The sequence below is a fragment of the Oryctolagus cuniculus genome, chromosome 15, assembly GCF_964237555.1.
Source record: "Oryctolagus cuniculus chromosome 15, mOryCun1.1, whole genome shotgun sequence".
NCBI classification, from domain to species: Eukaryota; Metazoa; Chordata; class Mammalia; order Lagomorpha; family Leporidae; genus Oryctolagus; species Oryctolagus cuniculus.
In genome coordinates, this window is record NC_091446.1 from 32,328,533 (window position 1) to 32,354,727 (window position 26,195).

The 26,195-nt window shown below is 52.2% G+C and overlaps 1 protein-coding gene across 2 annotated transcripts in view; it reads right to left on the minus strand.

Moving 5' to 3' along the window:
• UBTD1 (ubiquitin domain containing 1) overlaps positions 1 to 26,195 on the minus strand; it is a 57,106-nt gene that overhangs the window by 30,374 nt on the left and 537 nt on the right. The window contains exon 2 of one of the 2 annotated variants that reach the window (XM_070057450.1): positions 24,099 to 24,563. The exons of the other annotated variant lie outside the window; for it this stretch is intronic. The gene's annotated coding sequence lies outside the window, so the exon portion shown is untranslated. The remainder of the gene's footprint in view (positions 1 to 24,098; positions 24,564 to 26,195) is intronic. 2 annotated transcript variants of the gene reach the window in all.

The following is a 26,195-nucleotide window of genomic DNA, read 5'->3' on the forward strand; positions in this document are numbered from 1 at the left end:
GGCAAGTAAGTGTTCTGGGCAGGTGGGCACCCAGAGTGTCTGCTGCCAGTGCATTGGGGTCGCTCGGCAGTGGTGGGTCTGGCTGTCTAGCTGGGGAAGACACACGACCTGTCAGGAGCTGCATCTCAGGGCCTGGGAGGTCCCAGGTGGGCAGGGCTGAAGATGCGGCAGAAGCTGGCAGGGAGCGAAGCTCAGGGATGCTTCACTGGGAGAGAGAAAGGAGAAAAGCAGACCAGGAAAGAGGGAGGGAGGGAAAAGGCCTCTAAAGGAGGGAGCAGCCACGGTGGCCCAGTGCCTGGCACTCAGCCATCGCATCTTGGCCCCCAGGGTCCCTGCTCCGAGTTCCATGTCCTGTTCCTGGAGCCAGATGGTTCCTAGTTGTCCTTCCCCACTCACCCCCACCCCACCAGCTGCATACAATTCTAAAAAGGAAGAATGGCAAAGGCTTTGACCTTGCTGTTAGAAAGAGCTCCCAAATAGGAGTCATTGTGCACTTGTTCCACATGTAGGACCTCTGTCCTTAATGAGTTGTACTATGAAAATTAACAGTAAAACTTGTCTTCAAACAATACTTTATACTTTGTGTGTCTGTGGGTGCAAACTGTTGGAATCTCTACTTAGTACAGAGTTGATCTTCTGTATATAAAGATAATTAAAAATGAATCTTAATGAAGAATGGGATGGGAGAGGGGTAGGAGGTGGGGTTGGAGTGGGAGGGTGGGTATGGGGGGAAGAACTGCTATATTCCAAAAGCTGTACCTATAACATTTATATTTATTAAATAAAAGCTTTCTGAGAGAGAGAGAGAGAGAAGGGGAGGGGAGGGGAGGGGAGAGCTCCCAGAATCCTGCCCATAAAACATTCTAGAGGTCAGGAAGGAGGCACAATATGTACAAGCAGTGAAAGGAAAAGATTGAGCGTCTCCGGGGTTGTGTTTGTGGCCTGGTCACAAACTTGAGATGACCTGGGTAAGTCACACACCCTTTCTGACCCTCACCGTGCTGTCAGGTCACCAAAGCTCATCCTGACTTGGATCCCAGGAGCAGGAACAGGAAAACCTCACCCAGGGAAACAGAGCTGCTCATGCAGGACCAGTGTGTGGGAGACACGGAAGTGGCACCCTGGGCTCACCCAAGTTTTATGAATGGTAGGAGCTGCTCTCACATGGCAATGGCGTGGGGCAAAGAGGCGCCCAGAAACATGCTGTGTAGAAGCCTTTCTACTCTCCAGCAGGTTCACAAGCTGGTCTCGTGCAAGGCAAGTCTGGCTGGCCAGCTGCCCAGGGTGCTAAGTAGGAGAACTCTACACTGAACAGGCAGCTGGGCACCATGAGCTTGAGGGCATTTCCAGCCCTGCTGTCCTGCCCTAGCACCCTGGCGCTCAAGAGGCCATCTCATCTATGTCTTGCAGGGCTCAGTCCATCACTGCCAGGCCAGTTCCTGCAGCCTTCTGAGGTTTGCAGAAGGGCTCCCACTCCTCCCAGCGCATTTGATGTTATGGTGGGGGCTGGCTCTGGGACCCTACCACACCCCTCTACACCTAGAGCCAACCAGAGGCCACAGAGAGTCAGTGAGGCAAAGCCAAAGTCAAGGGCCATCAGTCTAACAAAGCAAACACCAGTGGCCAGCCTCCATGCCAGGGTCTGGAGACCTGGCCAGGTGGTGGCGTGAGCCATTCCAAAGGAGGCTAGGTATGCACTGCTGTTGAGCTCCTGTTGGGGGAAACCTGGACCAAGGCCTGTAGCTGAGGCTTCAAGAACAAGGAACCAGAACCCTGATGGGCTGACCTGGGCAGTCTGGAAAATGCAGCCCTCCCAATTTGATCCAGGCTATGGCAGAAGAGTTACCTTCTGCAGAACCAGATCCCGCAGGAGCGAAGTGCCCCTGGGAGGCCCGCGCCTCTGCCCTGGCTGCCGCACACATCCCCTCCATGCCAACCCTGGCCTTCCCTGGAGGCTGGGCTTTCAGCGGCAGCCCGTTCCCATTCCGACAGCTCTTCTTTAGCAAGAGAGAGCTGCCTCCCTTATGGGGAGCAGAAAACTAACTTCCTGGAACTCCTCTCTGTGAATGCCAGCTCGAGCTCCTGAGATGACATGCCGGATCTCCAGGCAGCAAGCGCTGTGTGGCGGCTTCAATCACTCACTCCAGTGCTCCGCAGGCCCTGGAGCCCAGGAGGCCTACTTCAAATCCCAGGTCGATGATCCTAGGCGGGTCATTTCATCTAAGCCCCAGTTGCCTCCTTTATTAAATAAACAGAGATGAGGACATCCTCCTCCTTGGACCATTGAGGGGATTGAATGAGGTAGTGTGCGTGGAGCCCCGGCACCGTGCCTGACCCACAGGAAGGGCACGTCCCATGTACCAGGTAACAGATGGAAAAGCATCAAGATGACGGTTCTTTGGGGATTTCGAGACAGGCTTCCTGCTCTCCCCAAGCCTTTGTGCTTTCTTGCTAAGCAGTCCCAGTTCTTCATGATTTGATTCCAAGTTCCCTAAACATTGCTTGGTTGCTCTGTCACTAGGCAGCTGCAGCACAATGGCAGGCCTTGGAAACGGGACAGAAAACCTCAGTTAGAATTTGGCCATCTTTCCTGGTGAGGTGCTGGGGGAGGGGGTTGGCTTTGCAATCTCCAAGTCGTATTGAGCACCTATGATGAGCCAGGCACCGCGCCACACACTGCAGATTCACTGCTGAACAAGACGGCTTAGAGTTTAGGCCATAACCCAAGGATTCATGTGCACTCAAAAACCTAGAACTGAACTCCAGCAGGCCCTGTTACCCTCCCCCGGGAAGAGGCCTGTCTGTCCAGCAATCTTCCTTTACTAACCATCACTCGCATTTGTGCCCATCATCCCTGCCTGTGGAATGGAAGGCTGTGTGCCCTAGGTGAGAAGACAAACAAAAAGCTAGAAAGACCCCTTGACTGGTGCAGGTGTTTGGCATAGCAGTTAAGATGCTTCTCAGGACACCTGCACACCATATCAGAGTGCTGGGTTTTGATTCCTGGTTCTGCTTCTGGTTCCAGCTTCCTGCTAATGGGAACCTTGGGAGGCAGCAGATGATAGCTCAAATATTTGGGTTCCTGCCACCCACGTGGAAGACCTGGATGGAATTCCAAGCTGCCCAGCCCCAACTGTTGCACGTATTTGGGGAGTAAGCCAGTGATGAAAGATCTCTTTCAAATAAAAAAAAAAAAAAGGCAAAGAAAGGGCCACGATTTTCCAGATTAAATAACGAGATTAGCACAGAACTTAGCACAAAGTACTTCTTCTAGGAAGGCTGAACAGGAGCTGCCAGGACCAAAGGTTCGGTCTAGGCCCAGCTTCCCCAGCAGAACTCTCTTTTCCCTCCCTCCCAATGGCCCTCTGTTCATTGAACATGAGGAAGGCACATGTGCTGTGAGAAGACGATCAGAAAAGTCACCAACTACAGCCCCGTGGACACCAGCCCCTGGGTGCCTGCTGCTCCCAGCTCAGCAGCTCTGGACAGAACTCCAGATGTGGCCTCCTCTCCTCAAAAGGCCAATCACCTCCTCACCAGGAAGGCAAAAACTCAGGCGGCTTCCAGCTTCTGCCAGTGGCTTCTTCTCACACAGTTCCCTCCACCTACCACCCCTCAGGCCATGCCCAGCATGTTAAGAACCAGGACCAGGGGCTGGCTCATGTTCTCTCACCACCCCCTGGGTCCTGGCAGGGCTGCCCTGCCCTGAGAAACCGTTTTCCAATTCACTCGAAGGTGGCGCATGGCCCAGCAGGCAGCCCTGATCAGGGCTGAGGGGTGGGGAGGGTACATAAGAAAAGAGCTGCCCCAGTCTCAGGCTTCAGGTGCCAGCTTAGCTGTCTCTTTTTCAGGGTCATCTTCCTGACCCTTCATCCAAAACAATTCATTTCTCCTGCCCGAATATTCTTTCCTTTGCAGCAAATATTACATTTTGATTATTCCCCACGGTCCTGTGCATTTCACTGGGGCTGGGCCACATTGATTCCGTTCAGCTGCACACACAGGACCAGGCATGGAGCCCGGAGTGTAGGAACTCAATGCACGCCTGAGCTTCTGAGGCTTTTACATAATGACGCATATGCTTCAGATTAGCTTTGCCCTCTCCAGGACCAATAATACCTTCACCCGAGCATATGGCAAAGCAAGTGGCAAAGCTATTGGGTCAGCCCTCCCAGAGCTCCAAGAGGGTTTGATTCATCCCAGAAAAGGCAAGCAGGGTGGGCAGGAACAGCCTCCACCACCCTGGTTGACTGAGTCTCAGCTTGGTGCCAGGCAACATGCATTATTCTATTTAGCCTTCACAGCTGCACTATGAAGTAGGTACTACCCACCTCGCACGTAACAGATGAAGGAGCTGGGGTTTAGTTAAAGAGGTTAAGGAATACTACACTAAGTAGTAAAACAGGGATTATAACTCTGCCAGGGGCAGGGCAGGGCAGGGCAGCCCATTGGTGTAGCTAAACCACTGCCTGTGACGCCTGCATCCCATATCAGAGTGCCTGGATTCAAGCCCCAGCTCCTCAGCTTCTGATCCAGTTTCCTGCTAATGCACACCTGGCAGCAGATGATGGCTCAAGTACTTGGGTCCCTGACACCCATGTAGGAAATCTAGACTGAGTTACAGGCTCCTGGCTTCAGTCTGGGCCAGACCTATCTGTTGCAGGCATTTGGGGGGTGAACTAGCAGATGGAAGATAGATCGATCTCTATCTCTCTGCCTATCAAAAATGAAAATAAATGCAAATTTAAAATAATTAACTAAACAAAACAAACTCTGCCTCAGTCTGATCCAAACCATCAAGGCACAAGATTTTCCATTAGAGGATTCTGGTCCCCATTAGCAATGCAGTGTTCACTGCACCTGCTCTGAGCTCCTGCCCCTTTCCCTGGACCCCATATGGTAGGCATCATGCTCAAAGACCACCAGTCAACACCTGCAGGGCTGTAGGAGACAGAATGACAGGACACACAGGGTTGGGAGACAATGTTTTAAAGCACAGTGATAAACACATAGACTTCACACAGACACCCCCACTTAAAGCCGCCATGCCCTGCTGGAGAATTACTGGAACACACTCAAGAGTCTGTCAAATTCCACTTGCAATGTTTATATTTAAAAAGCACTATGGCATAGTGGGTAAAGCCACCACCTGCAGTGCCAGCATCCGAATCCTGGCTGCTCCACTTCTGATCCAGCTCTCTGCTATGGCCTGGGAAAACAGCAGAAGATGGCCCGAGTACTTGGGCCCCTGCCACCAACATGAGAGACTCAGATGAAGCTCCTGGCTTTGGCTTGGCCCAGACTCAGCAACTGCAGGCATCTGGGGAGTGAACCAGCAGACAGAAGATCTCTCTGTCTCTCCCTTTCTCTCTGTAACTCTGCCTTTCAAATAATTAACTAATTCTAAAAAAAAAAAAAAAAAAAAAAAAAAACCACAGTATTTTTTTCAAACCTAAAATGTGATTGTGATATTAAATATGCTTCTCAAGCTTTGCATACACCCCAATCCAGGATTTCTTTCTCTCTCTCTCTCTGTCCCCCTGACTGACAATCACCATGGCTAGACAATAATAAACACAAAGGACCCACCACGAAGAGTGGAAATGTTCCAAGTCCATACAGAATGTGTAGAACAGACCACCCTGGGCCATTTCAGGTACTCAGAACAGGACGGAGCTGCAGCCGAAGAGGGAAGATCATCAAAGCTAAGTCGAGAGAGTAGACTACTAGTTCTACTTCTGAGTCCCTTTACAAGCATTGTGTCCAGTGAGTGCTTAAGGCTGTTAAGCTGTCTTCCCAGCCACAGAATGTGACACTAGTACGGGGGAGCCCACAGCAGAGAGACACCCTTAGGAGCCTTAGCATCAAAGTTTTTTTGTTGTTGTTGGGGTGTGGAGAAGACACACGAAGCACAGCTCCAAGGACGACACCGTGGGGTTTCCTTATCTGGGCTGATTCCTCCTTGCAACAGGTCGCTGGGGGACAGGAGAACTTCAAGTTTAGGTTTCAGAGATGCCTGGCCTATGGCAGCTCTCCTCTTCACCTTGGCTAGGAGGATGGGCGTGGCAGGCCACGACACAGGTTCTGCCACTGACTCCCTCCATGCCTCAGTCTCCCTCAACTCTGAGAGGATGATCACAAACTTGCCTCATCGGGCTATGATGAAGACGAGATAACAAACGCACGCTGTTTAGCACAGTGTCTAGAGAACAGCAAGTGAACACAGGAGGGATTTGTAAGGACCGGCTTCACAATGTTTGTCACCAGCGCGTTTCCCAGGAGGAGCTCTGGCAGCTGGCAGGGCAGGCGAGAGGCACCTGGCAACCCTCTTGTTCCCATTTCCTCATTATTGTTTCAGCAACACGGACTCTGTGGTTGAGCACAAGAGCAGCTGGACAGCCTGGGGAATGTACAGCTGCCCCGTTTCAGGAAAAGGAACACTCAGAGGGGCTGAGCGTGGAAATGCGCAGGCAGAATACCAAGGAAGCAGTAGCCGGGAGAGGGGCTCTGGGAAGGAAAATGGACACATATGGGGTGTCCACAGGGGCCGGAGGATGAGGAAGTCACACATGGAAAACTGGCAGGGACCCCGAAGCAGAGCCTCCTGGAGAAAGGAGGCTACTGGTGACCCAGACGGCAGGCCCCAGCCACTGGCTCCCACAGGATGTGAGCCACAGAAGAGAGCATGGCCCCATCCCAGAGGGAGGACAGCTATGGGGAAGAACCAGGCTGCTGTGCCTTCCTGGACAGAGAAGGGTCAGGAAAGACCAAGGAGGCAGGCCACAGGTTCTCCTCCTCAAACTCTCTGGCTCCTCCACGGCCCCAAGATTTAGCCAGGATTCTAGTCATGGCCACCACCTACTGCCCCTCAGGGCTCTCTTCCCCAGGCAGAGGCAAAACGGGACACAGGTTTCATCATCCTGTTTCCTGGTGTCTCTGAAGCAAGTGCTCCACGGTTTTCTCTGTGGGGAACAGGCCAAGGAGGGCAGTGTGGGGGCTGAAGCCCACCCAGTGCCACTCTGGAGTGTCAGTGGAGTGAGCTGGCCCACACCCAGGCCCTTGCCCAGCTGCCTCTGTTTCCCCCGGGAAGGAGAGCTCAGCCTTCTTCCTCCTCCTCAGCCTGCCCACTGGTCTCTACACACACAGCACTGGGCAGGGGCTTCTGACGTCACTTGGGGAGATCACTCGGATTTCCCTGCATGTGAGCTGCAGACAGATGGGTGCTGCTCTCCATCTACCTCACCCGGGGCAATTGCAAGCCAGCAGCAATGTCACCTGCCAGGAGCTTGGGGCAGCAGTGGCGGAGCCAGACTCACATGCCAGGCCCAAGAAAGCCTCTTTGATCCCACAGAGGGTCTGTGCACCGCCACCCACAGAGGCCACAACAATGGTGCCACCTGTGTCTGTGTGACACTTGCTGATACACAAAGCACTGTCAGGGAGGTAGGCATTTGACCAAGCAGTTGGGAGACTGTACCCCACATCAAAGTGCCTGGGTTCTAATCCCAGTTCAGCTCTCAAGCCCAGATTGCTGTTCCCATGTAGCAGGTGATGGCTTATGTGGCTGGCTGGGTCCCTGGAAAACTGGGGACGGGTTCCTCGGACCTGGCTCTAACACTCGGCCTGCGGCTGTTGTGCACATCCGGGGAGTGGACCAGCAGATGGGGGTTCTGTCTGTGCCTCCCAAATAAATAAATAAATAAATCAGTCAGGGAGGGAGTTGTGGCACAGGTTGTAGTTAAGATGTCATATAGGGCACCTGTGTCCCATATCAGAGTGCCTGAATTCAAGTCCCTGCTCCACTTCCAATCCAGCTTCCTGCTAATGTTCACCTGGGAGCAAGCAGATGAGAACTCAAGTACTTGGGTCCCACATAAGAAACTCAGGTTGAGTTCCAGCCTCCTGGTTTCAGCCTGGCCCAGCCTTGGCTGTTGCAGACATCTGAGGAATGACCCAGCAGATCTCTCTCTGTCACTCTGCTGTTCAAATAAAAATAAATAAAACTTTAAAGAAGTTATTTACCTTAAAAAAGCAGCATTGTCATATGCATAACCTTTGACTTTTCCCAGTGCAAGGGCACTGGGCAGCTGTAGTTCCCATTTTGAAGATGAGGAAGTTGAGGAGTCTTGGCCAGGGTCACGGCTCCTGACTTGTTCTCCGCAGTCTCTTCCTTCACCCCAGGTCTTCTCTTTCCACTTTAAGTCCACTCCCAACTCAAAGTTCTCCCAACGCAAACCACCACCAGCTCTGCAGCAGCCCAGCTGCTCTTCTTCCCACACCCCCAGTTTGCTGGGCTTCCCTAACGCTCCGACCACCCACCTCTGACATCTCTGGCCCACCCTGTGCTTTGGCCAATTTGTCATTGAGCCCTGTGCTCTTTCTCAGAGGGAGTTCAGGACCCCCCTGCATTTCCATTCCTGATCCCTCCCTGTCTGCCTGGAACGCCCACGCCTCCTAGCTGGTATCCTTGTCTTCCATCCTGCCCTGTCGCTTGCCAAGCCACCCTTTCCATGCCCCATGCATGGCCCTGGTCATGATTCCAGTGTCTCCACATCACCTCCACAGCCCTGCCCCATAGCTCAGCAGTCAAGGTGCTGCTCAGATCTCAGGTGTCACCTCTGACTCCCCTTCCTGGAAGCAACATACCCCCTTCTCCCCTGGCACCTTTGCTTTGCTCAGGGTGGTAGCCTTCCCACAATCTCTCCCCTAGGCCATCCTTCAAGGCTCTGCTTGTGCCTCGGCACCCACCTTGCACAAAAGCCAGAAAGCAGCAGCCTCGCACAGCACGTGACTCAGCCCCCATGCATTGCCTGTGCCGTGGTGGCCTGAGATGCAGACACACCAGTCTGCTGACTGCCAGAATCCTGGTGTGCTTGGCCATGGACTGAGCAGATGAGTGAGAGGAGAAGGCTGGGTCTATCGAGACAGAAGCCAAGAGCAGATGCTCAGATAAAAGTAGAGAGGCTTCATGCCCCCAAAAGAGAGCCACCTCCAATCCTGACTGCCTTCTAGCCCTAGCTCACGGGAGGCAGGCCACCTTGCCTTAATCCTTCAACAAAGCCACTTTCCCTGAGCTAACCTGGATGGGCTTCTGCCCCCTTGTGGGACCTGCTGACACCAAGTGTGGGAGCCCTGTTCTTACTGTCCGACTACCCTAACTGGAGAGGCCGCGTATTTGACAACAAACAGGCTGTGCTGAGGATCGCTTCTTCTGTCGTCTCCTTGTGCAGCTACAGAATGTTCCAGGTACGCTTGGTTTCCTCCCTGGGACCCTCCAGAGCTACGCATTAAGGCCCAGGGAAGTAGACAGTTTGGGCTGTCTGTGCAGCTCAAAGTTCTCCTTTTCTGGGGCTGCCCCCATCTGCCCAGGCCTTCTTTTTCTTGTGTAACCCTTTCCCCTGGCTAGAGCTGAGGAGACGAAAGCCAGAGGCGTGACTCAGGATGGGCAGGCCTGCGAATGTAGCTTTGGGGCTGGGAGACCTCAGCCATCTCAGTCTGGCTCAATCCTGTAAGCTGAAGAGGGAGGGAGCCAGGCTGCAGAAAAGGAAACCCAAAGAAAAGCTGAAAGGGGCTGGCACTGTGGTGTAGAGGGTAAAGCCATCACCTGCAGTGCCGGCATCACATAGGGGTGCTGGTTCGAGTCCCAGCTGCTCCACTTCCAATCCAGCTCTCTGCTATGGCCTGAGAAAGCAGTAGAAGATAGCCCAAGTGCTTGGGCCCCTGAACCCACATGGAAGCTCCTGGAAGAAGCTCCTGGCTCCTGGCTTCAGATTCGCCCAGCTCCAGCCATTGTGGACATTTGGGGAATGGACCAGCGATGGAAGACACCTCTCTCTCTGCCTCTCTGTAACTGTTTTTCAATTAAATAAATATTTTTTAAAGGAGAGAGAGAAAAGCTGAGAGCCAGAAGGAGAATCTAAAAAGGCTAATCCACTGCCCACCTAAGGCCGACCTGCCTGTGGGTTCCCGAGCCCCCTGAAGCCCTGTAGCAGACGCCTCCTTTGCTGGGTGGTTTCTATTACTTGACAACAGGGGTCCTTCCACAGCTGGGGTCTCCCTCGTGTTCCTCCATGAGCACAAAGCAGGTACTCAACAAACACTTGCTGGGTGAAGGAAAACTGGCCCCAGCCCCCAGCTTTCCTACTCTGCCTAAGGCATACTCACGCCCTACAAGTGCACGCCCTAGAACTCAGCCCCAGGCAACTTAAATGAAATGCACTTCCCTGGCCTAAAATGCATTATATCCTCATTTTCATCTCTTCCTTGGGCAAACCAGTACCAAAAGGAAAGGAAGTCAGAAGCAGGCCAGAAAAAGCTGCTTTTCCAAGCGCAGGCCAGTAAGTCAAAGTTTATCTGCAAATGCTCCACTTCCCCACTCCAGACGACTCTGCCCTGCGACTGCTGCCCTCTGCCATACTCCCAATCCACCCAAGACGATCAGCAGATTCTCCAGGAGGTCACAAAGCCTGCAATCCTGCTGATGCATCGTCGGTGCCAGAGACCACGCGTGAGGCCAGACCCACGAATTCTAAGGTTGGAGGAAACATCAGAGCTTCTTCCTGCCCAGTGGTTTTCAAACTGTGTGCTCCACAGGATTCCTGCAAGACTTAAATGGAACCCCTGCAGTGGGGAGGGGGTGCTTTTCCCTGGCTTCAACCAGCACAGTGCCCATCTGAACACGCTCGGCTGCCTCGCAAGCCTGTATCTGAAAGGGATCCACTTTCAGACGGGGAACCAGAGATGCCCAGGGCGTCTGCAGACAGGGCAACGATGATACAGCTGACTTGCCCTGGACTTGCCCCGGGCTCCCCACTGCTCCTGACCGCACCCCCACCAGCGGATGCTCAGTGCGGGGCGACCCTGTCTGCATCAACGGAAGGGTGATGCTACCCGGCCTGAACAATGTGCAGCCGTCCTGATGCTAGTCCTCCGCTATATATAGCCTCTCCCCCGGAACGTCCTTGTGCAGCGGCAAAGGTCTGCGGCGTGGCAAAACTGGCTCCGCGTCTCGGCCCAAGGAGAACTGGTTCAGAGCCCAGGTGGTGAAGGGGAAAGACAAGAGTCTGGGGCAGGGGAGGTTGGAGGTAGCGGGTGGGGAGCAAGCTTGGGCCACAACCCAGGAGAAATTCCTCCCCGAGCCTCCCCCGAGAAGAGTTAACCTGACACTGGCACAGTAGGTGATGAAATGGGCTCCAAGGGCGAGAGGCACAGGCTCCAACCCTGCCTGCCCACGGATGCTGGGTGCCTCTCCCCATGCCACTTCAGTTCATCTGTACCCAGCAGAGGGGGTGGGCATTGTGGTGCAGAGTTAAGCCACCACTTGGGAACCCTGCATCCCATATCAGAGAACTGCTTCGAGTCTCAGCTTCCGATCCAGCTTCCTGTTAATGTGCCTGTGAGGAAGCAGAAGACGGCCCAAGTATTTGGGCTCCTGCCACCCACGTGGGAGATCCAGATGCCATTTCTGAATCCTAATTTCAGCCTGACCCAGCTCTGGCTATTGTAAGACTCTAGGGAGTAAATCAGTGGTTAAAAAAAAATCTGTCTCTCCCTATGTCTATCACTCTGCCGTTCAAATAAACAAATCTTTAAAAGGGGGGGGGGGGCGGGGGGGACGGCATTGTGGCATAGCGGGTTCAGCTGCTGCCACCAGCATCCCACGAGTGCCTGGCTGCTCCATTTCTGATCCAGCTCCCTGATAATGCACCCGGGAAAGCAGCACAAGATAGCCCTTGGGCCCCTGCACCCACATGGGAGACCTGGAGCAAGCTCCTGGCTCCTAACTCCTGCCTGGACCAGCCCCGGCCATTGGGGCCATTTGGGGAGTGAATCAGTGGATTACTATATTTGTTCTTTTTCTCTTTTTTAAAATTTTTTAAATATTTATTTATATATTTGAAAGTCAGAGTTACAGACAGAGAGAAAGAGAGGTCTTCCATCTACTAGTTCACTCCCCAGTTGGCCGCAACGGCTGGAGCTGGGCCGATCCGAAACCAGGAGCCAGGAGCTTCTTCCAGGTCTCCCACACAGGTACAGGGGCCCAAGGACTTGGGCCATCTTCCACTTCTTTCCCAGGCCATAGCAGAGAGCTGGATGGGAAGTAGAGCAGCTGGGACTCGAACCGGAGTCCACATGGGATGCCAGCACTGCAGGTGGCAGCTTAACCCGCTACAACACAGCACCAGCTCCACTATATTTGTTCTCTGTGTGTGTGTGTGTGTGTGTATGTGTGTGTGTGTAACTCTACCTTCCACCTAAATAAATCTTTTAAAAAATTTTAAAAAACAGAACAAAGAGAGGTTCCCTTTACCTAATTGGCCCCATTCACTATTCAAGCCCTTCCATATTCTTGATGCACACATTTTGTTTGATCCTTGTGCCTAAAATAAAAGAAAAACTGGAAGGATAAACACCAAATGAGAATAGAGGCTCTCCCTGGGGTGGGAACCATTCCTTCTCTGGGTTTCCTGGCACATTTTCTTTTTTTTTTTTTTTTTTTTTTGACAGGCAGAGTGGACAGTGAGAGAGAGAGACAGAGAGAGAAAGGTCTTCCTTTGCCGCTGGTTCACCCTCCAATGGCCGCCGCTGCAGCCGGCGCACCGCGCTGATCCTGGCAGGAGCCAGGAGCCAGGTGCTTTTTCCTGGTCTCCCATGGGGTGCAGGGCCCAAGCACCTGGGCCATCCTCCACTGCACTCCCTGGCCATAGCAGAGAGCTGGCCTGGAAGAGGGGCAACCGGGACAGAATCCGGCGCCCCAACCGGGACTAGAACCCGGTGTGCCGGCGCCGCAAGGTGGAGGATTAGCCTATTGAGCCACGGCGCCGGCTGGCACATTTTCTACTCCAACTCCAACACATAGAACTTTTTATTTATTTATTTTTTAAGATTTACTTATTTATTCGAAAGAGTTACAGAGAGACGGAGGCAGAGAGAGAGAAAGGTCTTCCATCCACTGTTTCACTACCCAGATGGCCACAACGGCCAGAGCTACGCCAATGAGAAACCAGGAGCCAGGAGCTTCTTCCAGGTCTCCCACGTGGGTGCAGGGGGGCCCAAGGACTTGGGCCATCTTCTACTGCTTTCCTAGGCCATAGCAGAGAGCTGGATGGGAAGTGGGGCAGCCGGGACTCGAACCAGCACCCATGTAGGATGCCAGCACTGCAGGTGGCAGCCTCAGCCACTGGTTCACTCCCCAAATGGCAGCAATGGCCAGGGCTGGGCCAAGCTGAAGCCAGAAATGTCATCCCGGTCTCCCACATGACACGTCAGCAGGGAGCTGGATTAGAAGTGAAGCAGCTGGGACACCAACAGATGCTCCAATATGGGATACAGGTGTTGCAGGAGGTGGCTTAACCCGCTGTGCCACAACACCAACTCCAGATTTTTTAAAGAATTCACTTGGGGCTTATAAAAACTCCCAGTAGCAGTGAACTGCTGGCCAAACAAGGCTGCCCGTCTCCTCCCTCGGAAGCCAGGTTTGGACTTGGCACGTCACACTGAGCCCACTGATGCACTGGGGTTCTGTGAGCTGCTGTGAGGGTACAGAGGCAGCAGGGCAGAACGCAGACAGAGGAGACGGCCACGCACAGCAGTCACTGCTCTGGACCCTGGCATCGTGTGTGACGGGTCTGTAGAAAGGGGGGCGGGATAAGAGGTGGAAAGGGGTTTGGAAAAACCAGAATCACAGAGACTGCAAATTTGGTCCATCCCACCATGAGCTGCTTGAGGACAGAAACTGACTTCACACAGTGCTCCCCTGGCTGACCATCATGCCTGGGACAAGGCAAATGCAATAAATATGCAGAGGGGGTTCACCATTGTTAGGTACAGTTCCCCAAAACACAACTGCCAGGTTTCAAACAGGCAAGTGTCTGAACCTCCCGAGCCTCAGTCTCCTCATCTGTAAAATGGAGGTGCCCAGGCCTTGATTAAAGTGAAGGGAATTGTGCCTACACTGCAGACTGAATAAAAACTGAAGACAGTGAGGTCAAATACCTACTACACGTGGCAGGAGATCAATAAATGATTCTGGTCTTGATGACAATGATCCCTGACACTCCTGTGAGGGCTTATGGAATGAAATGCTTGTGCCGTGTGGCAGTCTATTCAGGGGGAAGAGAGCATTTTCACTAAGTACAGAAACCAATGCAACTATGTGCACTATCTTATATTACAGAGAACAGTGTGGTCCGTTTCCCAGATACTGCATAGTGGGTGGGGAGAAGCAAGAGGAAGGACAAACGCATGAAGGTTGTCCCAAGTGTACTTTCTGGCACATTCAGGATGTGTAGTGCAAGCACTGGCAGAAGTAGCTCACTTGCCAGTCACAGGTGGCAATGACGTCAGCAAACCAGCCGTACCTGTTCAGGGCCCAGTGAGCACTTAGTTGAAATTCACAATGAGGTAGGTATGGCATGGAAAGATCCCAAGGCTGAGAGCTACAAACAGTGGTCAGCAATGCACAATCTTCCCTTTTTCAGCGTGTGACCCTCATGCTGGTGACCCCCCCGTCAGTGAATGGCACCGGGACTCTCAGTGAAGGAAGGGGAGCCAGGGCTGCAGCTGGGTGGCTGCTGAGGAGGGTCAGATGTGCACTCAATCAACAGCTGTGGGGCCAGCGCTGTGGCGTAGCGGATAAAGCCTGCAGTGCAGGCATCCCATATGGGCGCCAGTTCAAGTCCCGGCTGGTCCACCTCCAATCCAGCTCTCTGCTATGGCCTGAGAAGGCAGTAGAAGATGGCCCAAGTCCTTGGGCCCCTGTACCCGTGTGGGAGACCTGGAAGAAGGTCCAGGCTCCTGGCTTCAGATCATGCAGCTCCGGCGGTTGTGGCCAACTGGGGAGTGAACCAGTGGATGGAAGCCTCTCTTTCTCTCTCTCTCTCTCTCTCTCTCTGCCTCTCCTTCTCTCTGTGTGTAACTCTTTCAAATAAATAAATAAATCTTTTTTTAAAAAAATCAACAGCTGTATACAGTGAATATAAGACAAGAGCTTTCAGGCCTGGGTGCAAGAGGGCAGCTTATCGTGTGCGACAGTGTCACAGGCAGACAGCATCATCATCAGCTTCTTGGCAGTTCACAGAGCAGGAGTTCATGGGTGACAGCTCAGGAAGGGAGTCCTAGGGGATGCAGAGACACTCTGTCCAGTTGAAGATGGGCCACAGCAAGCTGCCAGCACTCACCAGCCTTGACCCAGTGGGCAACAGACGTGGGACTCTGGTTGGAGACAGCCTGGAAAAGTTGCCACTGGTTGTTGCTGAATCAGCAGCAAGAGTTGTGGGCTGTGTTGCAAGTGATCTGTTACTAATGAGACTGGCAGTTCTCACATTTTTTGTGAATGATTCACAGTTTTTTAAAAAAATGGAGCTGGATTCAAGGCTATCTCTATAAAAACATCACTGTCTTGTTACTTGTTTCCGATTCACCTTCCTGAATGAAAGGAACTGTAAGAATCGTAGATAACCCAGGGTGCACTGAGGAAGTTAGGTCTTGTGTCTGAAGTTCTTTGGCCATGCATCCCAACTGGGAGTGGGCTGAAATACAGTGCTATGCAAGGTGACAACAGCAAGCAACAATAACCAACATCCAGTGAATCTACAACACATCCCGGGTGCCATGCTTTACATGCAGATGCTCATTTAACCCCCACAACGACTATGGAGCAGGTACTGTTGTCTCCGTTTTACAGATGAGGAAACTGAGGGCTCCCAAATTCAAAACAAGGTTAGAGAGTTAATAAGCTCGAGGCACTGGGGTAACAAAATGCAAATAGATACCAAATGAATAAAATTCTTTATCACATACTTGGTGTAATTACCTGTCACCAAGGGAATACTATCTTAGAAACATCCTCTTTCAAGGACCTCAGAGTTTGTGGATTAAAAGCAACTCAAGGCAAGCCCTCTCTGTACACTCTGATTCCAAAGGGCCAGAGGTAGCCAGAACCAGACTACCCAGGTAACAACAGGGCAGGCGACCTTGTGCTGAATGAGGGTTGGTAGAAGGCAAGTTATTAAAGGGACAAGGAGCTTTGCCTTGGTTATTATCTTTAGCAATCCACTCCTATTACTTGCTTAGCATCTGCTCTGAGCATGGGCACCATCCTAGGCACTTGGCACACATCACATTTAGCCCTCGACTACTCTAAGTGGTGTATCCTTGTCCCCATTTTATAGGGTGGGAAACTGAGGCTCTGAGCACCGGAAGATAGCAGAGCCACAGCCTCCCTACAGCTTCTGCCATTTATTAGGCAACAACCTTGGGCAGCTTAACACCCCCACCACGTCTCGGGATCCTCATCTGTGAAACAGAAAAAACCATGGCGGCCCTGCCTCACGGGATGGCTGTGGGGAAGAGCTGATGCACAACACCCGAGACAGCACTCCGACGGCCACAAAGTGCTGAGCAAAGCAAGGGATCACTAGTCTTATTAATTACAAAGAGTGACACCTGATTCTGCCAGCACTCTGCTCACGTGACTCTCTGGTGCCTCTTTCCCCCCGGGGAAGGTGCTGATCGTTCCAAGCCTGCAGAGCACGGACACTCGTTTCTGCAAGTGCCTGGCATGGGGGAGCTGGAAAGTGGTGCTTCACTCTAGGGACAGAGGAGGGACGATGCTGTTTGCATTCTACTTGTGTTTCTCTTTAGGAATACAACCTTGGCTGGAATTCTATTGCAGTACACTTGGCCCTCAAATAACAGCCAACACTTATTTACTGAGCACCTACTATGTGCCAAGCATCTTGATCCAAGAGGATGTACTCAACATAGCTCTTAAGTATGCAGGCTGGGGGCTGGTGCTGTGGCACAGTGGGTTAAGCTGCCATCTGCAGTGCCAGCATCCCATATGGACACCAATTCATGTCCTGGCTGCTCCACTTTCGATCCAGCTCCCTGCTAATGTGCCTGGGAAAGCACTGAAAGAAGGCCCCAGTGCTTGGGCCCCTGTACCCACATAGGAGACCCAGATGAAGCTCCTGGCTCCTGGCTTCAGCCTGGCCTAGTCTGGCCATTGTAACCATTTGGGGAAGATCGATCGATCTCTTTCTCTCTCTCTTTCTAATAAATAAATCTGTTTAAAAAAAAAAAAAGGAAAAAAAAAGTATGGAGGCTGTGGTCTGAGTGCTGGGAAAACTACAGGAGGAGGGGCTGGTGTTGTGGCATAGCAGGTAAAGCCACTGCCTGCAGTGCCAGCATCCATAAGGGTGCTGGCTCGAGACCCAGCTGGTCCACTTCCAACCCAGCTCTCTGCTATGGCCTGGGAAAGCAGAAGATGGCCCAAGTCCTTAGGCCCCAGCACCTGTGTGGGAGACCTGGAAGAAGCTCCTGATTTCAGATTGGCCCAGCTCTTGCCATTCAGGGAGTGAACCAGTAGATGGAAGACCTCTCTCTTTCTGCCTCTGCCTCTCTGTAACTCTGCCTTTCAAATAAATAAATGAATAAATAAGCAAGCAAGCTGGGGAGAGACAGCAACGGGAAGAACGGGGCTGGCCACAGTCCCAGGCAGCTTGCAGACCTCTCAGATTCTTTTCATAGGACGGGGCATGGCTCACAGAACAGAATGAGCTCTGAGCACGGGAATTCAAGTCAAAGTCCTTAAAGCTGAGCTCTGCTTCTGCCTCATCTCAGCTTCAGAGACCCCCAGCAACTAATTTACTTTCCTGACCACCAGATTTGCCAAGTGGAAACCAGGGAGAAACGTTACCATAGGGAAAGGGGGAGGATAAGGTGAGCACTACAATGGCTTGAGCAAGGTGCCTAAAAGAGTGAATAAACTCTCATTTAAAGAAAAAAAAAGTTCTCTTCCTTTCATTCTAACGAGGATAAACTGTACAGTGGGCAAAAGCCTGGGCTCAGAGTTTGGAGCCCCTGGTTCCGGCAATGGCTCTGCAGTTTACAAACTGTGTGGCCGCAGGCAGCAGGCACTCCTGGCCTCTCTAAGGCTCGGTTTCTTCATCTGTGAACAGGTGAGAAGCACATCTACGCCTACAGTGGTCCCGACGACGAACCCTGCGAGCTTCTGACCTACAGTAAACACCAGCAAGAGAGCTGCTGTGTGCTGCATCCCTCCCAGTCCCTGGAAACAACAAAACGCCAAGCTCACGGGCACACCTCTAAGACCCAGGCTGCTTCGTGACTGACTGGCTGCCCCACCATTCCTCTAAGAGAGCGTACTGTTCACACTCGGGAACCAGGGAGCCGTCCTCTCCCTGGGCCCCACGCCCTGCAGAAGGTGCTCCAGCCCTTTTCGGGACAGGCTCCCCCGCTGAGGGCGACAGGGCCAGGAGCTGAGGGGCTGAGGGTGGTCAGAGGGGTGCGGCACACTGAGCTCCATCTCCTTTCCTTGCAGGCTCCGCCAGCAGGAAGAGATCGTGTTCCTGGAGGCTGACAGAAAAGCACATGGCCTCCAGTGGCCGACACCCCCCAAGCTGCCATGTCACCGTAACAGCCCTGCACTCTCCCCTCTGAGCCGCAGTCCTCCAGCTCTGCAAAAGGGAGCTGAGAGAGCAGCCTCTGCATGCGGTGGGAGCAAGGACGAAGGGCCTCAAGCCGAACGCCTGCTTGAGCAGAAGCCATGCATCCATCCACTCCACGGCGACCTCATGGGCAGAACCCAGGCGCCGGCCACACTGACGGACCAGACGGACCAGAAAGGGAGGCAGGCTCGGTCCACCCGAGCTCACAGACTTCACTCTCTGGACAATCCTCAGGCGCCACTTCACGCTTACGTGCTCCTTCTCTGGACACGACCCTAACAAGCCCAGCTGTCTGCTTCCACAGAGAGGAGGAGGGGCTGCCGTGTGTGTCCCGTGGGAATGACCGCCACCTGAGAAACCGCTTCACACCCAAACCCCAGCAAACAGACAGAAAATAACAAGTGCCGAGCGAGACGTGCAGAAGTCACCACCCTGGCCCTGCTGGTGCGAATGGAAACAGCACAGTCGCTGGAAGTACAATTACCGTTCAACCCAGCCACTCCACTTCTGGGTAAATACCCGACGACGCCGAAAGCAGGGGCCCCCTCGTTCACGGCAGCGTTCTGCACAACAGCCCAAGGATGCAGGCAGCCGCGGAGTCCATCAGTGGGTGAAAGGATAAGCAGAACGCGGTCGACACGTGCAGGGCGACAGCACCCAGCCTCCAGAAGGAAGGCCACTGATCTGTGCTACGGCTTGGATGGACCTTGAAGACAGACGCTGGGGAAAGAAGACCAACACTGCCGGGCTCCACCCACATGAGGTAGCACAGTGGTCAAGTGCACAGGTGTCAAGGGACAGGCAGGCGAATGTCGGTTGCTGGGAGCGGGGGAGGGGAGAATGGAAGGTAGTGTTAAAGGGGTAGTTTCAGTGGGATAAACGGAAAACCACCTCTGAAGATGGAGGGTGGTGATGGCTGTTACACAACACGAATGTATTTTGCTATGGAACTGTACCCTTATAGTTCAGACAGTATGCTTTATGTGCAGCATTTAACCACAATTTTTTTAAATGGGAAAGGAATGAAAGTGACCACTGACTTCTAAAGAAAAGACAGAGCAATGATTGTAGGTGGAAACAGGAACCCCAAAGCACCAGCAGCCAGGAGTCATTTAGTTTGGGGCTCACAGTAATATAAGCACAGTAAGTACTGGTCTCTCTCGCCCTCTCATTCTCTTTCACACACACACACCCCTTGTTGTCAGTCAGGCTGTTCGGCCTGGGCACTCTGGGAATGGGTCGCCCCTAGCAATTTTCTCCTGCTCACCCCCCCCTCCCTCCAGAGATACTGCTTCTCAGAGGAAGAACCTTTGTGGCCCCCTCTAGCCAAGCAGGGCCTTTGGACACACGTATGAACTCACCAACCCTGATTCACAAAAAGCACGTTCTTCATGCTCTGTATTTTTTGCTTGGAAGCATATCGTTCGTTTCAGAAAGATTCCCATCCAAAAATAGTTTTAAAACATACCTTTTAAAGTTTTGTTTCTTAAAAAGAGTAAAGCTTCAATGATCTGGTGGGGGACACGTCACTGGGTATGGCTTTTGTGTGTAAAAATCCTGTAGCTTTGAATAATAGAAACTTTGCAAGTTCACAAAAACTCTTTTCATCCAGAGAGTTACTTGATCCCCACCATCTGAGAGACGAGCAGGGTGGCAGTCACCCCACTGTACAAATGCGGAGACCGAGACACAGAGATCTGCAGGCAAGTCCAAAATCACAAACAGCTAGAAGGAGTGGCAAACCAAGGCTTCATTTCCCACCAATGCCAGACAAAACTCCAGGCTGGGACCACATATTTGAAGTCCATGAAAGCCATTTTAACAGTTAGCTTATTTTAACCTCATAACATCTCTGGAAATACTATCATAATTTTTTTATATAGAGGATGAGTTGAGTACAACACAAACGACCTGCCCAAGATCACCACCCAAGCAAGTGGCAAAGAAGAGACTAGACCCCCTCCCTCTTTGGATACCCTTGGCCCTGAACACTAGCCTACAATATCTTGACCTCAGCACACTCAAAACTTAAAGGAGCCTGTCCAGTTTTTATATAGGTTGTACCACATCTCTGTGAACTAGGCAGGGAGTGGATATATCTTTGTTGTCCTTTTAAAAGCTGGATAAGGGAAAAAGAGGTTAAAGAAATCTTTAGGTTCCTATTCAGCTCTAAAATTCTATGATTCTAAAAATTATCCAGCAAGTCCATGAGAGCCCGAGAATCCACAAGACCCTACTTCTTGCCTCAGGGTCTATTAAGCCACCTCATCCCTGCCTGCTCGTTCGAGACTGAGGACATCACGTGTGTCTGGTGTTCTTACGTAGATGCACACACAAAATGACAAGAAAGGGCTACTGTCGGTTAGAACCCTAAGCAGGGAGAGGCATCATTCTACTTTCCTGCTTTAGCCCCAGGATCTCCCAGCCAAAGGCTCTCAAACCACAGAGAATCATATCCCAGGTATTTAGACCTTACCCAAGCCTGGGGCAAGAGAAAAGGTAATCCTAGGGCACAGAAACACCACTAAGACTTAGCCTAATTAAGTGTTTGATCTGTTGTGGTTGAATGCTCGCTAGGAGAATGGGTATTGAGATATGCCATAGGCACAGAGCTAGCTATCACTCTGAGGTTGCAGTTTAAGTCCCTTCATTACAATAAATGCCCTAACACCCATCCGAGGTGTGAGATCCATCAGCAGGTGTGCTCTTTCCTGGTCTTCTATACAGCTTACCAACTCTGTTTAGACAGACTAATTTCATCCAACAAATATTTGGCACCAGCTATGTCAGACACTGCATTCAGTACCAAGGAGTGAACAAGAAATCTCTGAAAAGGGAGACAGCCAAAGTCAGAAGATGATACAGGCTACGGAGAAAAATAAAACAGGAGTCGGACGTTGACAGCAGGTAGCAGAGGGAAGAGATCAATTTTAAGTAGGGTTTGACTCTAAACAGGAGACTGGGAGGAGGGGAAGAAGGGACCCATTCAGATACCAGGGGGATAATCGGGAGGAAGAGCAGGAGGTGGCCTAAGAAAGGTAGACGGGCAAAAACCTCATTGCGTCTTAAAGGCCAACCAACACAAGGACTTTGAACGCGATGGCGTGTCACAGGAAGGTTTGAGCAAGAGTAACAAAATCTCACTTACAGTCGACAGCATCACTCTGGCGGCTGTGATGAAAATAGTCTGGCGGGAGACAAGGGAGGAAGCAGGAAGGTCAGTTAAGAGGTTCATGGTAGCTTAGACCAGGGTGAAAACGGTGGAGGTGGTGAGAGTCAGGTTCGCGATATATTTAAGGCAATGTCAGCGGGATTTATTGATTAGAGGGAAGTGGGATGTGAAAGAAAGGGAGAGGCCAGGGATGACTCCAGAGTGTGGGGGGCCTTGGGCAAGTGGAAGGGTGAAGTCACCAATAACTGAGATGGGAAAGATGGGAGGGGGCGGGGTGAGCAGTGCGGTTCATTCTGTCCTGGACTCATAAAACTAAGAAGCCTTTTAGACACTAGACGTGCTGAGTAGGTGGCAGACACAGACAAGGCCAGGGCTGGAGAGGATGAGCTGAACTTATAAATGTGGGAGCCACCAGCATAGGTAATAAGATGTAATATTGTACGTAGAATCATACAGCACTCATGTATATGATCACATGTAATCTGTATGACTATTTTTATTGTCTGTCCCCCCTGCAAGGACTGTAAGCTCCGTGTGGCCAAGGACCATGTTTGTTCACAGCCAAAAAAGTGCCTGGCACTCAGTAAATATTTACTGAGCAAAGGGAGAAGTTGCCCAATTACTCCCTCAAGAATAGCTACACAGCCCACATGAGAAACAGACTCCTGCAACCACAGTGCCAAGCCCAACCAGCCCAAAACAGGGCCCTGGGGCTGACTGTCCACCCTGTAAGTGGATACGCCTGGCACATCACAGCATCAGGTATTTGGGTTTCAGCCCCACCACATTCTCAAAGGGTGGAGCTGGGCTAGAGACTTGCCAGTTGACCACCTCCATTTCTCCCTGCAGTGGCTGCGGGAGGGGCTGTTTTGCCCAGTTCACGGACAGCGATATATACCTCTGGGGTGGCAGGAGCCAATTCAAAGGGATAAACCTGCAAGTATTCTCTGAATTGTGCAAGGACCACTAGAACCTGAAGGGGAGGAACACAGACCCCCTGGGGATGCATTAAGAGTAACAACAAAAAAATGTTTTTGAAGAGTGACAGTCACAAAACTTGATGAGAGGACCAGGGAATCCTCCAACCAGAGTCTCAGCTTCAGACGGCAAGTAACTCAGACCAGGGAATTAAGGATAACGGTGGTATTACAAGGTGTAGGATTTTGTTTCAATACTTTCCCAGTTTTGAACAGATGCCTTTGTGAAGATGATAGAACACCTCTACTGGCCTTGGATAACCCCCTGCCTTTCCAAGATACTGAAAGTATGACTCAAGGAGATATGATGGCTTGCCCAGGCTCACTGAGCTAAGGCCCAGGACTAGAACTCAGGATCTAGCTCTCTGCAAAGGGCTTCTTCCCATCATGCCAGTGACAAAGGAAAGGTAAGAGTTACAGGGGGAGCTGCTGGAGTTTTGGGCATTACTCTTACAAATAACACTGTGTCCTTGTCAAAGGTAAGCTGCAGATGCTATAGCAATGCCAGGTGCATGCTGTGAAGTTAAGAAGGATTCCTTCGCTTTTACCAAATTTGTCACCACACAGAGCTCCTCTTAGCTTTGGACTTTATGAATAAAGCTATTCACAGCCAGACCCACAGAATTAAAATAACAATATACTAGCAGGTTGAAAAAATGCAAACATATATTTTAGTAAAACGTCTACATGAAAAATTAAGATGGAAGGATAAAGCTGGTTAGCTTTCTAAAAATCAACAAATATTGAGTGCTTCCTCTATATTGTGCTGAGTACGTATGAACTTGGCTGTATGCTGAGTGACAGAGACACACACACACACACACACACAACGATAAGAGAGAACCCAGGTCTTCGATACAAGACTGTAAACATCAAAGGCATAACTAATAACACAGAGTAGGTAATTGTTAAGTGGCATGGCTAAGGTTCTGCAGGAGTTCTCAGAAGGGACACTCATTTCTCCTGGGGTTAGGGCTGGGGCAAGGGTAGGTGAGTTGGGGCTGTCAGGCAGGCTGCTTCAGGAAAGACACAGGATTCAAGGTGGACCATGAAAAGAAGAAAGTCTACCCTTAAGAAGGGGAAATGGCAAGAGCAAACACTGATGCCCTTAACATCAGGAAGGAAAAGAAATCGGGTCTTAAAAGTCCCAGCCAGACTTGACAAGGAAAATTCTTGCATGAATAGAAGGTGCAGAAAGATTTCTGAAGATAGAAACTACAGAGTTTGGGACAGGGTGGTTTTAAAAAAAAAAAAAAAAGACTTTATTTATTTATTTGAAAGGCAGTTACAGAGAGGCAGAGGCAGAGAGAGATGTCTTCTATCTGCTGGTTCACTCCCCAGATGGCCGCAACGGTCAAAACTGGGCCAATCTGAAGCCAGGAGCTTCTCCTATGTCTCCCATGTGGCTGATTTCACAAACACCTTCTGGGAGGGGACTACCAGCTGTGGGTAATGGATGAATGAAGACAAACTTACTTGCCTTTGGTGGAGACCGCACTTCAGCCTAGAAGAAGAGTTGGACCTGAGCCGGTGACAGGGGTGCGAAGTCGAGTGGGAAGGAGCAGCTTCGCAAGACCTGCAGGCCTCAGTGACTGGCAGGTAGACAGAAAGCAAGTAAGCCAAGATGTCATCTAGACAGTCCTGAGAGGCACAGCTTAGGCAGCTGAAGAATGTAAGGAAAGAACGCAAGTGGCTGGCAGGGAGAGATGCAGACTTGCATTAGATCTGAGGTCAACATCAGCATCTGGGGGCCTTTAGAGATGTGGGTCCGGGGTACAGGGGAGAGGTAATAGCTGAAGATCAAGTGTAAGAGTCTTCCCAGTCGAGGCCGACTTTTGTGGCATAATGAGTTAAGCTGCCGCCTGCCGCTCCAACATCCCATATGGGCACTGGTTCGAGTCCCAGCTGTTCCTCTTCTGATCCAGCTCCTTGTTAATGCACCTGGGAAAGCAGCAGAAGATGGCCCAAGTGCTTGGGCACCCACATGGGAGACCTGAATGAAACTCCTGGCTCCTGGCCTCCGCCTGCCCTAGCCTGGGTCGTGGAGGCCATTTGGGGAGTGAACCAGTGGATGGAAGGGCACTCTGTCTCTCTCTCCCTCCCTCCGTCCCTCTCTGTAACTCTGACTTTCAAATAAATAAAATAGATCTTAAAAAAAAAAAAAAAAAAAAAGTCTTCCCAGTGGACAAAGCCATGGGAAGGAGCATAGTAAGAGAAAAAGTGTTCAGACTGCACCGCAGGAGTCCCGCTCCTCTGAGGTGGCAGCGCCAGTGGGCAGGAGTGACCAGACAGGAAAACCAAGAAGGCAAGGGGGCAGAGTTTCAAGTAAAGGCAGGTGTCAACAGAGGAAAATGCTACAAAATCAGTTACCAGGGCTCACTGCAAAAATAACAAATATTTGTGGGATGAATGAAAGAACGGAAGGAAGGCAGGAAGCCCTTGAGTTGCCCATCCACTTTCCTCAGTCAGAAGAATGGCCCGGGCTGCCCTCCGACACCGGGGTTTCGGAGTTAAGTCTCACCCCTCCATCCTATGAAAACACGTCTCTTCCGCCACAAGCCATCCTGTGCACCGCACAGACATCCTTCCCTGCCTCCCCGACGGTTTCCCATCCTCCTTCCCGGCTTCCGCGTCGGAGCAGGTGGGAAACTGAAGTTCCCACTTCATTCACAACTCTGCGTCCGGCTCCCCTTCCACCAAGGGCTATGTGGCAACGGGCAGGAGGAGCACGCTGGCCGCCAGCCCCACTCGCACGGCTCACTCGCTGTGTGACTTTGGACAAACCCGCCAGCCTTTCGGGACCCAGCCTTTTACTCAGAGCGGAGGAGGCGGATCTGTCTGGAACCCAGACAAGTTTCGGCGCTCCTCCGAGCACTACAGTCTATGATTTTATCATTCTCAGAAGGTCCTTGCAACACCCTCGGAGAAGGAAGTGAGACCCAGAATGACCGCCGGCCCTCTCCGAGGGGCCGAGCGCCAGGACTGAAGGGGCGCACGGCGAGAGTGAGACGGCGCGGCCGGTCCCGCGGATCCCCAGAGGGCGCGGCCCCCTCCCAGCGCTGGCGCGGAGCCCCGCAAACCCGAGGGCGCCTCTCGCTCCGCACCCCACCTCGCCACAACTCCCAGACGGCCAGGAGGCTCTAAAAAGCCCTGCGGGGGGAAAAAAAATAAAGATTTCTTTCCCAGAGTCCTGCGCTGCTTTTGCAAGTCGGATTCCGGCAGACGCGATCCGCAGCCCGAGAATGACACAGTCAGTCTCGGGAAGGAGCGACCGACCGTGCCGAGTCGTGGGGCCGCCCGGCAGTTCGCGCCGCGCCCCGACGGGCAGGCGTCCGACCCCGGCCCGGGCTGCCAGGCCGCCGGCGCCCTCGCCCCCGGCCCTCCTCCCCGCGGCGGCCCCGCTGCGGTCTGCGAACATTTCCTGCCCCCGCCCCCACCGGCCACCCGGAGCTTCCCAGTTGGAGCGAGTTGGTCTCGCAGCCCGGTCGGCGTCCCCGGCCTCGTCAGGCTCGGAGCTGCGCTGGGAGAGCCCAGGCGCCAGGGGCCGTGGGAGGTCGCGCCGGGAGCCCAGGG